This window comes from Scyliorhinus torazame, chromosome 8 (genome assembly GCF_047496885.1).
Source record: "Scyliorhinus torazame isolate Kashiwa2021f chromosome 8, sScyTor2.1, whole genome shotgun sequence".
NCBI classification, from domain to species: Eukaryota; Metazoa; Chordata; class Chondrichthyes; order Carcharhiniformes; family Scyliorhinidae; genus Scyliorhinus; species Scyliorhinus torazame.
In genome coordinates this window covers 20,275,564-20,288,256 of record NC_092714.1, presented here as the reverse complement: position 1 = coordinate 20,288,256, position 12,693 = coordinate 20,275,564, and positions in this window count along the sequence as shown.

Here is a 12,693-nt window from a genome sequence, read left to right as displayed (position 1 = left end):
CCCTATAATCAAGAACGACAAGATCTTGCGGCGGAGGATCGAACTCTCCACATATAATCATATAACTATGAGAACTTGTATCGTCCTGGAAAGCTGAACGAGTCGTCCGATGCCCTATCCCGTGGCACATGTTCCAACGCACAAGTGGACCATCTCCAAGCCCTCCACGAGGACCTCTGCCACCCGGGGGTCACTTGGTTCTACCACTTCATGAAGACCCGCAACCTCCCCTACTCCATCGAGGAGGTCCGAACAGCCACCAGGAACTGCCAAATCTGCGCAGCGTGCAAGCCGCACTTTTTCAGACCAGATAGAGCGCACCTGATAAAGGCTTCCCGTCCCTTTGAGCGCCTCAGTCTGGACTTCAAAGGCCCCCTCCCCTCCAACGGTCGCAACATGTACTTCCTAACCGTTGTTGACGAATACTCCCTTTCCCTTTCTCCATCCCCTGCCCCGACATGACCGCGGCCACGGTCATTAAAGCCCTCTGCACCATCTTTACACTGTTCGGTTTCCCCGCCGACATACATAGCGATAGGGGGTCCTCCTTCATTAGCGACGAACTGCGTCAATTCCTGCTCAGCAAGGGCATCGCCTCGAGCACAACGACCAGTTACAACCCCCGGGGGAACGGTCAGGTAGAGAGGGAGAACGGTAGGGTCTGGAAGACCGTCCTACTGGCCCTATGGGCCTGAAGTCTCCCAGTTTCCCGTTGGCAGGAAGTCCTCCCGGATGCCCTCCACTCCATCCGGTCGCTGCTGTGTACCACAACTAATCAAATGCCTCACGAGCGCCTCCTTGTCTTCCCTAGGAAGTCCTCCTCCGGAACCTCACTTCCGACCTGGCTGGCAGCCCCTGGGCCCATCTTGCTCCGAAAGCATGTGCGGGCGCACAAATCGGACCCGTAGGTCGAGAGGGTTCATCTCCTCCATGCGAACCCTCAATACGCCTCCCGACGGCCGACAGGACACGGTCTTCCTGCGGGACCTGACGCTCGCCGGAGCTCCCCACACCCCCCCAACACCAATGACCCCCTCCCTCCCGCTGGCGCACCCCACAGCCGCTCCCTTCCCGGGTGGATCGGTCCTCCTCCCGTGCCCGCCCAGGAGTAGTGAAACAGGACAATATACCATCTTTTGAACTAACTAACTGGTTGTGTGGTCCCGTACCAGCCTCCCCGAACAGGCGCCGGAATGTGGCGACTAGGGGCTTTTCACAGTAATTTCATTTGAAGCCTAATTATGACAATACGTGATTTTCATTTTTATTTCATTTGATCGAGATAAGGGAAGGCTTGTGGTTCACCAACATCATTAATATTAGCAACAATATTGGCGACGCTGTTGGGATCGAAAAACAGTCAACAGTATCACTCTCACCTCTGAGTTAGAGGGTCATGAATCAAGTCCCATTCAGAGATATGAGTGCATAGTCTAAGACTGAGGGAGTGCTGCACTGCCAGAGGGAGTGTTGACTTTCAAATTGGACGTCAAAACTCATGTGTGAATGTAAAATGTCCCATGCTGTTATTTCGAAGTAGAGGTGGGGAGATATCCTTGATGTCTTGGCCAATATTTGCCTCTCATTCAATGGGTGGGATCCTCCAGCTTCCCAGCTACGTGTTTCTCAGCGGCGGGAGGCAGCGTGACGTCGCTGACAGCGGAATTCTCCGCTCCCACGCTGTCAATGGGATTTCCCATTGAAGGCACCCATGCCACCGGGAAACCCACGGGAAGGGGTTCACTGCCAGCGGGACCAGTGAATCCCGCTGCCAGAAAACAGCTGGAGAATTCCTGTCTACAACATTAAAACAAACTGCTCCACAATGCAATGGCGATGCGTGCGATATTTTCCACAAATGGGATATGGCTCATTTGCTCTTGCTCGAAACAACTTACTTTCCAGATGCAGAGACCCATTCTCTGCAAACAAAAGGAATATGTTCAAGCCTTGCTCAGTTTTTGAATTACCCAGGAACTTGGAGAGACAATAGTTCTCTGGTGCTCTCTCCAATCTTGACCAATCTGGGTCGACTTGCCAACCAATCAGCAATGTTTTCTCCTCGAGCATAAATTGTTGTCATTGTTGAAATTTGGCATTCAGGGGCGTCATTCTCCGACCCCCCGGCGGGTCGGAGAATGGCCGTTGGCCGCCGTGAATACCGCCCCCGCCCCCGCCGAAGTCTCCGGTACCGGAGATTGGGCGGGGGCGGGAATCGGGCCGCGCCGGTTGGCGGGACCCCCCGTTCAATTCTCCGGCCCGGATGGGCCAAAGTCCCGCCCAGAAATTGCCTGTCCCGCCGGCGTAAATCAAACCTGGTATTTACCGGCGGGACCAGGTGGCTTGGGCGGGCTCCGGGGTCCTGGGGGGGAGGGGTGGTGCGGGGTGATCTGACCCCGGGGGCTGCTCCCACGGTGGCCTGGCCCGCGATCGGGGCCCACCGATCCGCGGGCGGGCCTGTGCCGTGGGGGCACTCTTTCCCTTCCGCCTCCGCTATGGCCTCCACCATGGCGGAGGCGGAAGAGACTCTCCCCACTGCGCATGCGCGGGAAGCTTTCAGCGGCCGCTGACGCTCCCGCGCATGCGCCGCATTTCCGTGCCAGCTGGCGGGGCGGAAATCCCTCCGGCGTCGGCCTAGCCCCTCAATGTTGGGGCTAGGCCGTCAAAGATGCGGAGCATTCCGCACCTTTGGGCCGGCGCGATGCCCGTCTGATTGGCGCCGTCTTTGGCGCCAGTCGGCGGACATCGCGCCGTTGGGGGAGAATTTCGCCCCTGGTCTTTGTTCTGATGAGTGTAAGATTTAAAGCTTCAGCAACATAGAGCAACATAGGGCTGAATTATACAGGTAAACTGTGGATAAGAAAATAAGCAGATGGACCTCTAAAGCACGGCACCATACCATCAGTGGCATACTCCCTGCTGGTCCACCCATTCCGGACACTCCACCATTTTACGGGCGGCAGTGAGATGTCAGTATGCCCCTGCCTATGGCCAAATTGAGGTCTCTAAGTGAGCAATTAATACCGAATTAGGGGCCTTATCCCACCACCACTCTGATATAATGGGTGACTGAAGAAGCCTGTGCAATATGCATTGCCCATTATGTTTAACCCTGCTGGTACCCAATCGAAGTTGGCCTCCCTCACGTTTTGTCTCCCCACATCCACCTCCTCCCGTGCCTTCTCCAACATATACTCCAAACCCTCTCATTGGGGCATGCCAACCCCTTGGACTTAGCTCAATGGCTGGGTCCATCGCTGAATGTCACCTCCTTGGCCTACCTGCAGTACCAGCAGTGGCCACCACTCCTGCGGGCGCTGCTGTTGTGCCTCTGATTAGCTGACAGCTCCATGAGGTAGGAGGTCACTGTGGCGATGGATGGAAGTTCCGTTTCATACTTATTAAAGGGCCAACACCGGAAAAATTGAAGTGGGAACGAGTCAGTCACGCAGACATGAAATTTACCCTGGGATATGGGGTCAGTGTAAACTCCAGCCCATGGAATAAAATTAGAGACAAGCATAATTGCAAAGGAGAGGAAGGTGACTGCTAGAATTGAGAGAAAGACCACTTATCAGATTACAACCCTTTTATGATGTGCACAGCTTTCTCTGAAAATTAAATGTTCTTAAATTCCTAACAATTAATCTATCAATGAAGTGCATGATTTATAATTTACCAAGCTTCCCTTTACATGGCCCCAGATTCCACAATCTAGGACCTCGCTAGACTCACCATAATGCTTCCTTCACTGAGGGTGAATGCAGTTGTAATTCAGGATTGGAGAATGTATTGTTAATTTGTTTTCCACAGTGTTTTACAAGACCCGAATCTCAAACTTTATTCTCAACTATCACTCAGGGGCCTGTTGACGGCCTCACTGGGTAGGTAGTTTTCTTGTCAACTATAAACCCACCTAACAAGGTAACAGCAAAAATATATCGCATTGAAGAGGATGCTTTGGGATTGTGACCGGGACAATTACAGCTGATATGATAGTTGCTCATGAGAAGCTGACAATGAAAAGATAACAAAACAGAAGGATTGTTTGATAGATATTGAGATATCATTCTCCCACCCCCACTTGTTGAAAAATGTTCATTACTAACCCTGTTTCTGTAGCTGTAAGACGTGCTCGCTTTGAAGACCTGTCTGTACTTAGCTTTAAACGTGCTTGTCTGAAACCTGGATGCTTTTGTCTGTTTTGTTTTCCAAAGTTCCTCAGGGGACAGAGAACAAACTGATTTATTAACTGAGCATGTTTCCGAGGAAATCAAAAGGGCACAAAGGCTGGCACGGTAGCACCATGAGACCAAAAGGCCATAAGGCATAGGAGCACAATTAGGCCACTCGGCCCATCGAGTCTGCTCCGCCATTCAATTATGGTCGATATTTTCTCATCTCCATTCTCCTGCCTTCTCCCCATGCCCCCTGATCCTCTTATAATCAAGAAACGATCTATCTCTGTCATAAAGACACTCAGTGATTTGGCCCCCACAGCCTTCTGCGGCAAAGAGTTCCACAGATTCACCACCCTCTGGCTGAAGAAGTTCCTCCTCATCTCTGTTTTAAAGAATCGCCCCTTTAGTCTGAGATTGTGTCCTCTGCTTCTAGTTTCTCCTACAAGTGGAAACATCCTCTCCACGTCCACTCCATCCAGGTCTCGCAGTATCCTGTAAATTTCAATAAGATCCCCCCCCTCATCCTTCTAAACTCCAACGAGTACAGAGCCAGAGATTAGCCCTGCTGCCACACAGTGCCAGGGACCCTGGTTCAATTCTGGCCTTGGGTGACTGTCTGTGTGGAGTTCCTCCCACAGTCCAAAGATGTGCAGGTTAGATGGATTGGCCAATGTAAATTTCCTCTTCGTATCCAAAGATGTGAAGGTCAGGTGGAGTTACAGGCTTACTGTGGGGATTATTAATATATACTTACAAGGTCAGCAAAAGCCCAAGGTGCCCAAAATAAAGTGTCAATAAGTCTCCTCCCCCACCCTCCAAGGTGGATGTATAAGATCCCATCTCATCTTTGCAAAGAAGAACAGAAAGGGTTCTCCCTGGTATCGCAGCCAAAATTTATCCCTCAACTAACATCACTAAAATAGATCATGATACCATTGCTGTTAGTGGGAGATTGCCATGTCCAAATTGGCTGTTCTTCCAACATTACACCTCAAATTATTTAATTCTAAGTGTCCTGGTGCATCCTGAGGCCATTTCAGGTGATCATATAAATGCAAGTATTTCTCTCGAGCCCGGGAACAATTTATTTGAATTGACCCTTGAATTGGGCAGCGTAGGTAAACTCAAGTGAAAATTACATGAGAATTACAAGGAATAGAAGAATATGGCGCAAACGTGAGAAAATGGCCATGATCCGGTAAGAGGGGAGGACGACTGTGCATTCAGTTTCCTTTCCTCACAATGCTTGTGATTGTAGTGTATTGAAAATTGCATTGTGCATTTTGTCCATTCAACGCTACCACACACCCATGTATGGAGAGTGCGAGTGGAGGACCCAGTGAAAGGCAATCAGCAGAAGCTGGAGGAGAGTTCGAGAAGAGTATCTCGAGACAGGCTGTCAGCAGAGCCTAGAGGAGTGGGCAGAAAAATAAATAAGAAAAGCTGCACGAGTGGGGGTGATTTTTGAAAACATCCAAGAGAGACATCACAGGGGAAAGTTAAGTTCATCGAGTGGGATCGGGAGTCGGCATGAACGGATTGTGTAGCCTTGCTAAGCAGGAATGGGTGAGTATTTCTACTGTACAGTCTTTAAAGTGAAACTTGGTCTTTAATTGAGATTAGGTAGAGTTTGAAGCATAAGAAGTCCCTGATACAAGCAATGTTCTTTAAACTAGAGGAAGTAAATGCAAAGGGAGTAATTTAAGGGTACGTCATGGCAGGGCAGTCCCGCCACATGGAATGCTCCTCCTGTGCAATGTGGGGAGTCAGGGACACTTCCAATGTCCAGGGTGACCCCGTGTGCAGCAAGTGTCTGCCGCTGCAGCTCCTCTAAATCCACGTTTTGCATCGGGAACAGCAGCTAGAGTCACTGTGAAGCCTCCATAAGGCTGAGATCATTGTGGATAACGCATACAGTGAGGTGGTCACACTGCAGGTAAAGCGTGAACAGGTAGAAAGGGAATGGGTGACCGCCAGTCAGAGTAAAAATACGAGGCAGGTAGTACCAGGGTCCCCTGGATCCCTCTCTGACAGATTTTCCATTTTGGATGTTGCTGGGGGAGATGGTTTCTCTTGGGAATTCAGCAAGACCCAAGTCCATGTTACTGGGTTATGGGGATGGGGTGGGAGTGCGGGCTTGGGCGGGGTGCTCTTTCCAAGAGCCGGTGTAGACTCGATGGGCCGAATGGCCTCCTTCCGCAATGTGAATTCTATGATCTATGATCTATTCTACGAGTGGCTCAGCTGCTCAGGAGGGAGCGGGAGGGGAGGGGTTGGGGGAGGAAGGAAAAAGATTAAGACAGCAATAGTGATAGGGGATTCTATCATACGGGAACAGATCGATGATTCTGCAGTTGCAGAATTGACAGCAGGATGGCCTGTTGCATCCTTGGTGCCGGAGTCAAGGATGGTGCTGAGCTGCTGCAGGACATTCTGAAGGGGGAGGCTAATCAGCCAGGGGTTGTGGCTATGTCGGTACCAATGATAAGGGGAAAAGGAGAGATGAAGCCTTGCATGCAGAATATCGGGAGCCAGGAAATAGATTATGAGGCAGGACCTCAAAGGTAGAAACCTTTGGATTGCTCCCCGTTCCCCCGATCATGGGTTTCCCGGCAACTTGTGGTGGGTACAATGGGAAATCCCATTGGCCAGCGGAGGAATGGAGAATCCCGCTGCCAGTGACGACTTGCTGCCGAGAAACACTCGGCTAGGGAAGCGGAGAATTCACCCCATTGTATCTGAATGAAGGGAGCATTTTCAATAAGGTCGATGAATTAACAGCTCAGATAGTTGTAAACAGGTACAATGTGATTGTTGTTGTAGCCCCCACGATGACCACAGAGGGACCCATTGTTGACCTCTCCATAGGGCTCGTGGAGTATGAGCTTCCCAGATAGGAGGTGGAGGCCACCCAGTTGCAGCTCGTTACAAACATTCATAAAATAATAATAATAATCTTTTATTGTCACAAGTAAGAAGTTACTGTGAAAAGCCCCTAAGCCGGCCCAAAACAGCGCCTGGTGCAGTTAGTTCTCCCAGCAAGGACTGGACTGGGAGCGGGTTACTGCCGTGAGCAGGATATTGTATATAGTTAAATCTCTGTGAGCGCATGAGGTATTTCTTCCAGGATAATGGAATTTTGGGAGAAGACCATCAGAAACCCATCTTCTTAACCCCTTTCAAGGCCCCCATTCCACCAGCCGGCCAATGAGGTTTCCCATTGTGGACACCCCTCGCCGTCGGGTAATCCCTGGGCGTGGTGCGTTGCCGGCTCAACGGAGAATCCCACCACCGGAGAACTCAGCCGCAAGTCGCTTTGGTTGCTGAACATTATGACCCTAAACCTTCCGTGATCATGCAGCGGTATAGGCTTAATATGGTCTCCAGGTGAATCATTCATTGGTGCCTAAGGAGCTTAACTGAACACTGCGAGTTTGCGCCGTCCCTCACTGAAATGTTGAGGGATAGGCTAGTTTATGGCATAAACAGCATGGTCACTCAGAGGAAACTGTTGCTGAAGCCCACCTCGGATTTGAAATGGGCCATCGAGCCTTCGCTGTCCCGGGAGCATGCAGAGAAAGGGGTGCAGGAGTGCAGGGGCCCATGGACTATGGCATCCACAGTCCGTTTCGAACACCCACTGCATCACGGGCCAATACTGACCGACCAGGTCACCTCTGAAAGGACAGCCCAGAGGCAATTCCGCAGCCGGGTCAAGCTCGCAGGAGCTACCGCTGACTGGCGGGATACCCCCCCCCCATGGGCGAAAGGGAGAGCCGGCCACATTGCCAAATCAGGAGGATACCTGATTGCCAGAACCGCCAATTTCGGCACAGAGAACGGCAACCATGGATGCTGCTGAGATAACCGCGAAGCAGAACCTTGCACGTGGATCCCGCAGATGAGGAGTAAATGTTTGATGCACCTGAACTGCATCACGCCCCAAATGTAGCACTGACCCGGTTCCTGCTACAAGTTAATGGTCATCTTGTGGTAGTAGGAATGGACACTGGAGCTGCCATCACCATCATGAACCATCAAATGTTTCAGCGACTCCGTGCAGGGACCATGCCGGTGACATTGCGCGACACCAAAACAAGGTTGGCGACCTATACTGGTGAGTCTTTGAACATCGTGGGAATGGGCAGGATAAAGGGGGCCAAGGCTCATATCTACATGGATTCTGATGCTCAGCCTCGGTGTTTTAGGGCGAGGCATGTCCCCTCTGCATTGCTTATCATAGCTGATCCGGAGCTTCAGTGCCTGGAAGATCTGGGGATCATCGACCCTGTACATCTTGTGGAATTGGCCACACCCAATGACTATGCGGGGATTTTAAGCTCACGGTGAACATATCTTCACGCCTTGACCGGTACCCAATGCCTAGAATGGAAAATTTGTATGCAAAACTGGCTGGAGGATGTTCTTTCTCAAAGCTTGATATGAGCCATGCTTATTTACAGGTGGAGCTAGAACCTGAGTCCAGGAAATAGATGACCAAAAACACCCATAGAAGGTTTATTGGATATATCCCCCTCTTTTTTGGGGTTTCATAGGCCCTGCCGATTTTCCGACAGGTAATGGAGAATATCTTGCAGGGTCTGCCAAAGATGGCCATCTATCTGAACTCCGGTCGTTCCGAGGCCTTGTAAATTACTGTGAGATGTTCATCATAAACCTGGCCAGTTATTGGCTTCACTCCACGTTTTGTTGAAGAAGGAACAGGAGTGGTCCTGGGGTGCCTCACAAGACAAGGTATTCGCCAGAGTAAAAAAGTGACTGGCGTCCACACAGCTCCTCACTCACTGTGGTCCAACTCGGTTGCCAGTCCTAACATGTGCTGCCTTCTCCTACGGCATGGGGCGGTCCTGGCTCACGGATGGGCCGGCGGCATGGAACACCCCATTGCTTTCACTTCGAGGACCCAGAGCTGATGCTAGTGGAAGTACAGCCTCGGGAAAAGCGGCACAGGAGGCCCCCAACTTTGGCGGCTGAAGGGGAACTTTTGGACTTTGGGGAGGTGAGTTTTGACTTTATGAGGACCACAGGGAAACCATTGTTGATCTGCCATAGGACTCGTGGAGTACGAGCTTCCCAGATAGGGGGAGGAGGCCACCCAGATGGAGTTCATTACATACATACATACATGCTGGCCCAAAGCCATGGTTAGTTCTACCAGTAAGGACTGGAGAGGGAAGCGAGTTACTTCCATGAGCAGGACATTCAATATGGATCAATAAATCTCTGTTCAACTACCACTGGTTTCCTCTTGTTACTAAAATTGCGATTATGGAGACATGGCTGCAGGGTGACCAAGGCTGGGAACTAAATATCCAAGTGTATTCAATGTTTAGGACATTCAGGCAGAAAGGAAAAGGAAGTAGGGTGTCGTGGTTAGTAAAGGGTGAAAACATTGTAATAGTGAGAGAGGACGTTGGCTCAGAACATTTAAACATTGTTAAGAGCCGGCTAATGGTACAGACTGAATTGCCCAAATCCCAAAGGGAAACTTGAAACAGCTGCTGAAAGACTTTTTTTGCAATTTGTATGCTGTGAGGAGGTTTTCCGAAACGGTGTCTTCGACCACTTGTGATGATTTCTTTTATTAAAGTACGCGATTATTAAAAAAGTAAAGGAAATTTTCAAAATGAAAAAAAATGACACTTGAACACAAGAATGGCTTTGCACAGTAAACAGTACTTTCCCTGACTTTTCAGCAACAGGACACACTTCAATGAGACAAACAATTGCACGGCGCACCCACGTTTGTGTCAGCTGAATCGATTGCTCATGAACGCTCCAGAAAGTAACAGCGAACCGACAGTGGCCAGTCACATGCACGGGGCGGGGCATAGTGTGCAGCTCAATTCAGCAATCCACAACAAGTGTTTCCTGATTGGGCCACCATCCATCCTTTGCGATCAGTTTAAAATCAGCGTGCAGACTGAACTTCAGTCGAATTAAAAACCCTCATCATCAGCACGGAAATATTTCCAGTTCAAACGCTATTAATATTAGACATGACGATGTACCGATCAATGCCAACCAGAAATCATAATTTTTCCTCGGATGGTGATGTCTAGCACGAGGGGACATAGCTTTAAATTGAGGGGAGATAGATATAAGACAGATGTCAGAGGTAGGTTCTTTACTCAGAGAGTAGTAAGGGCGTGGAATGCCCTGCCTGCAACAGTAGTGGACTCGCCAACACTAAGGGCATTCAAATGGTCATTGGATAGACATATGGACGATAAGGGAATAGTGTAGATGGGCTTTAGAGTGGTTTCACATGTCTGCGCAACATCGAGGGCCGAAGGGCCTGCACTGCGCTGTAATGTCCTATGTTCTATAAACATGGAGGATGAATGATGGAGCATGTCTCTTTAGCAGCAATTCTCAAGATTGATCCACCTGAGCCAGGAACGGCAAGGAATGTTCACTCAGGCCCCTTTTGGAATACTGGGATCTCTCACTTTCAGCATCGGCATTTCCCTTCAACATGCATGCCAAAGAAGTACATTCCCCAACTGGAAATCATGGTTTAATCAGGAAATTCACTTCCCACTGAAGGCCAGGTTTGAGGCGTTTAAGACAGGTGACCCTGACCTATACAAGAAATCCAGGCACGACCTCCGCAAAGCCATCAGGGATGCCAAAGACAATACCAGACTAGGATAGAGTCACAGACTGGCGCATGGGCTCTCGTCGGTTGTGGCAAGGCTTAAATGACATAACTGGCTACAAAGCAAAGCCGAGTAGAATCTTTGACAACACCGCACCCCTCATCGATGAATTCAATGCATTCTATGCTCGGTTCGGGCAGGAAACCATCAAACCGCTGTTAACTGCCCCAGCAGCCTCGGGCACGCCCATACCTACCATCACAGATTCTGAAGTCAGATCGGCCTTCTTGAATGTGAACCCTTAGAAAGCGATGGGTCCTGACGGAGTCCCTGGTCGTGCACTCAATTCCTGCGTGCACCAACTGGCGGGTCTATTCACGGACATCTTTAACCTGTCCCTACTCTGTTCCAAGATACCCACCTTCTGGAAGACCACCATCATACCAATGCCAAAGAAGAACCAGGCAACATGCCTCAATGACTACCATCTGGTGGCCTTGACATCTATCACTATGAAGTGCTTCGAGAGGTTGATCATGAGACACATCAAGTCCATACTCCCAGAATGCCTTGATCCACTGCAATTCGCATACCGCCACAACCGGTCCACAGCAGATGCTATCTCTCTGACCCTACACTCATCCCTGGAGCATCCTGACAACAAGGACTGGCTCGTTAAGTAGGTTCAAGGCTGAGACAGACACTGCAGTAAGAGAATTGAGGGTCACGGGTGTCATAATATACACCAGTATATCATGGTGCAGAAACACACACACTGGTGGACACATTGCGGGACTAATCAACACACACAACACCGCAGTCAATCACCAGTTAGAGCACACGCACTATAAAGACAGGGGGCATCAGAGTTCCCGCTCATTCGGGGTGCAGCCTCCTAGAAGGACAGAGCTTACAGCGAACAGCACAGATCTGCACCATGTGCTGAGTGCATAGACTGGTTAGGACAGGCATAGGTCTTTAGTTTAATCTAACATCGTGTTAACCCACAGTGAAAGTATGTTCAACAGTTTCTAACTTAATAAAATAGTGTTGCACTGTTTTAAGTGTTGGTGGCCTGTATGTGTTCCACGGATCCATAGCACCCAATACATCACGATACCAGGAGTTGAGGGTTATTAGAACTTCTTAGACCTACCTGCAAGTGATCTGCCTTCCACCAGCATACAGTCATCCTGCAAAATGGACAGCGTCCGCCCGCCGCCGCCGCTCCGCATCACCGGTAACCTAGGGGCCAACTGGAAGATATTCAAACAACGCTTCCAGCTCTACCTTGAAGCCACAGACCGGGAAGCTGCCTCAGACACCAGGAAGATCGCTCTCTCCCTATCCACGGTCGGGAAACATGCCATCCACATTTTCAATTCTCTCACCTTTGCTGATGATGAAGATAAATCAAAATTCAAGACGGTCCTCCTCAAGTTTGACACTCATAGAATTTCATAGAATTTACAGTGCAGAAGGAGGCCATTCTGCCCATCGAGTCTGCACCGGCTCTTGGAAAGAGCACCCTCCCAAGGTCAACAGCTCCACCCTATCCCCATAACCCAGAAACCTCACCCAACACTAAGGGCAATTTTGGACACTAAGGGCAATTTATCATGGCCAATCCACCTAACCCGCACATCTTTGAACTGTGGGAGGAAACCGGAGCACCCGGAGGAAACCCACGCACACACGGGGAGGATGTGCAGACTCCGCACAGACAGTAACCCAAGCCGGAATCGAACCTGGAACCCTGGAGCTGTGAAGCAATTGTGCTATCCACAATGCTACCGTGCTGCCTCACTGCAGCATAGAGGTAAATGAAAGTTTTGAGCGCTATGTATTCCAACAGCGTTTGCAGGGTAAGGATGAACCTTTCCAGTCCT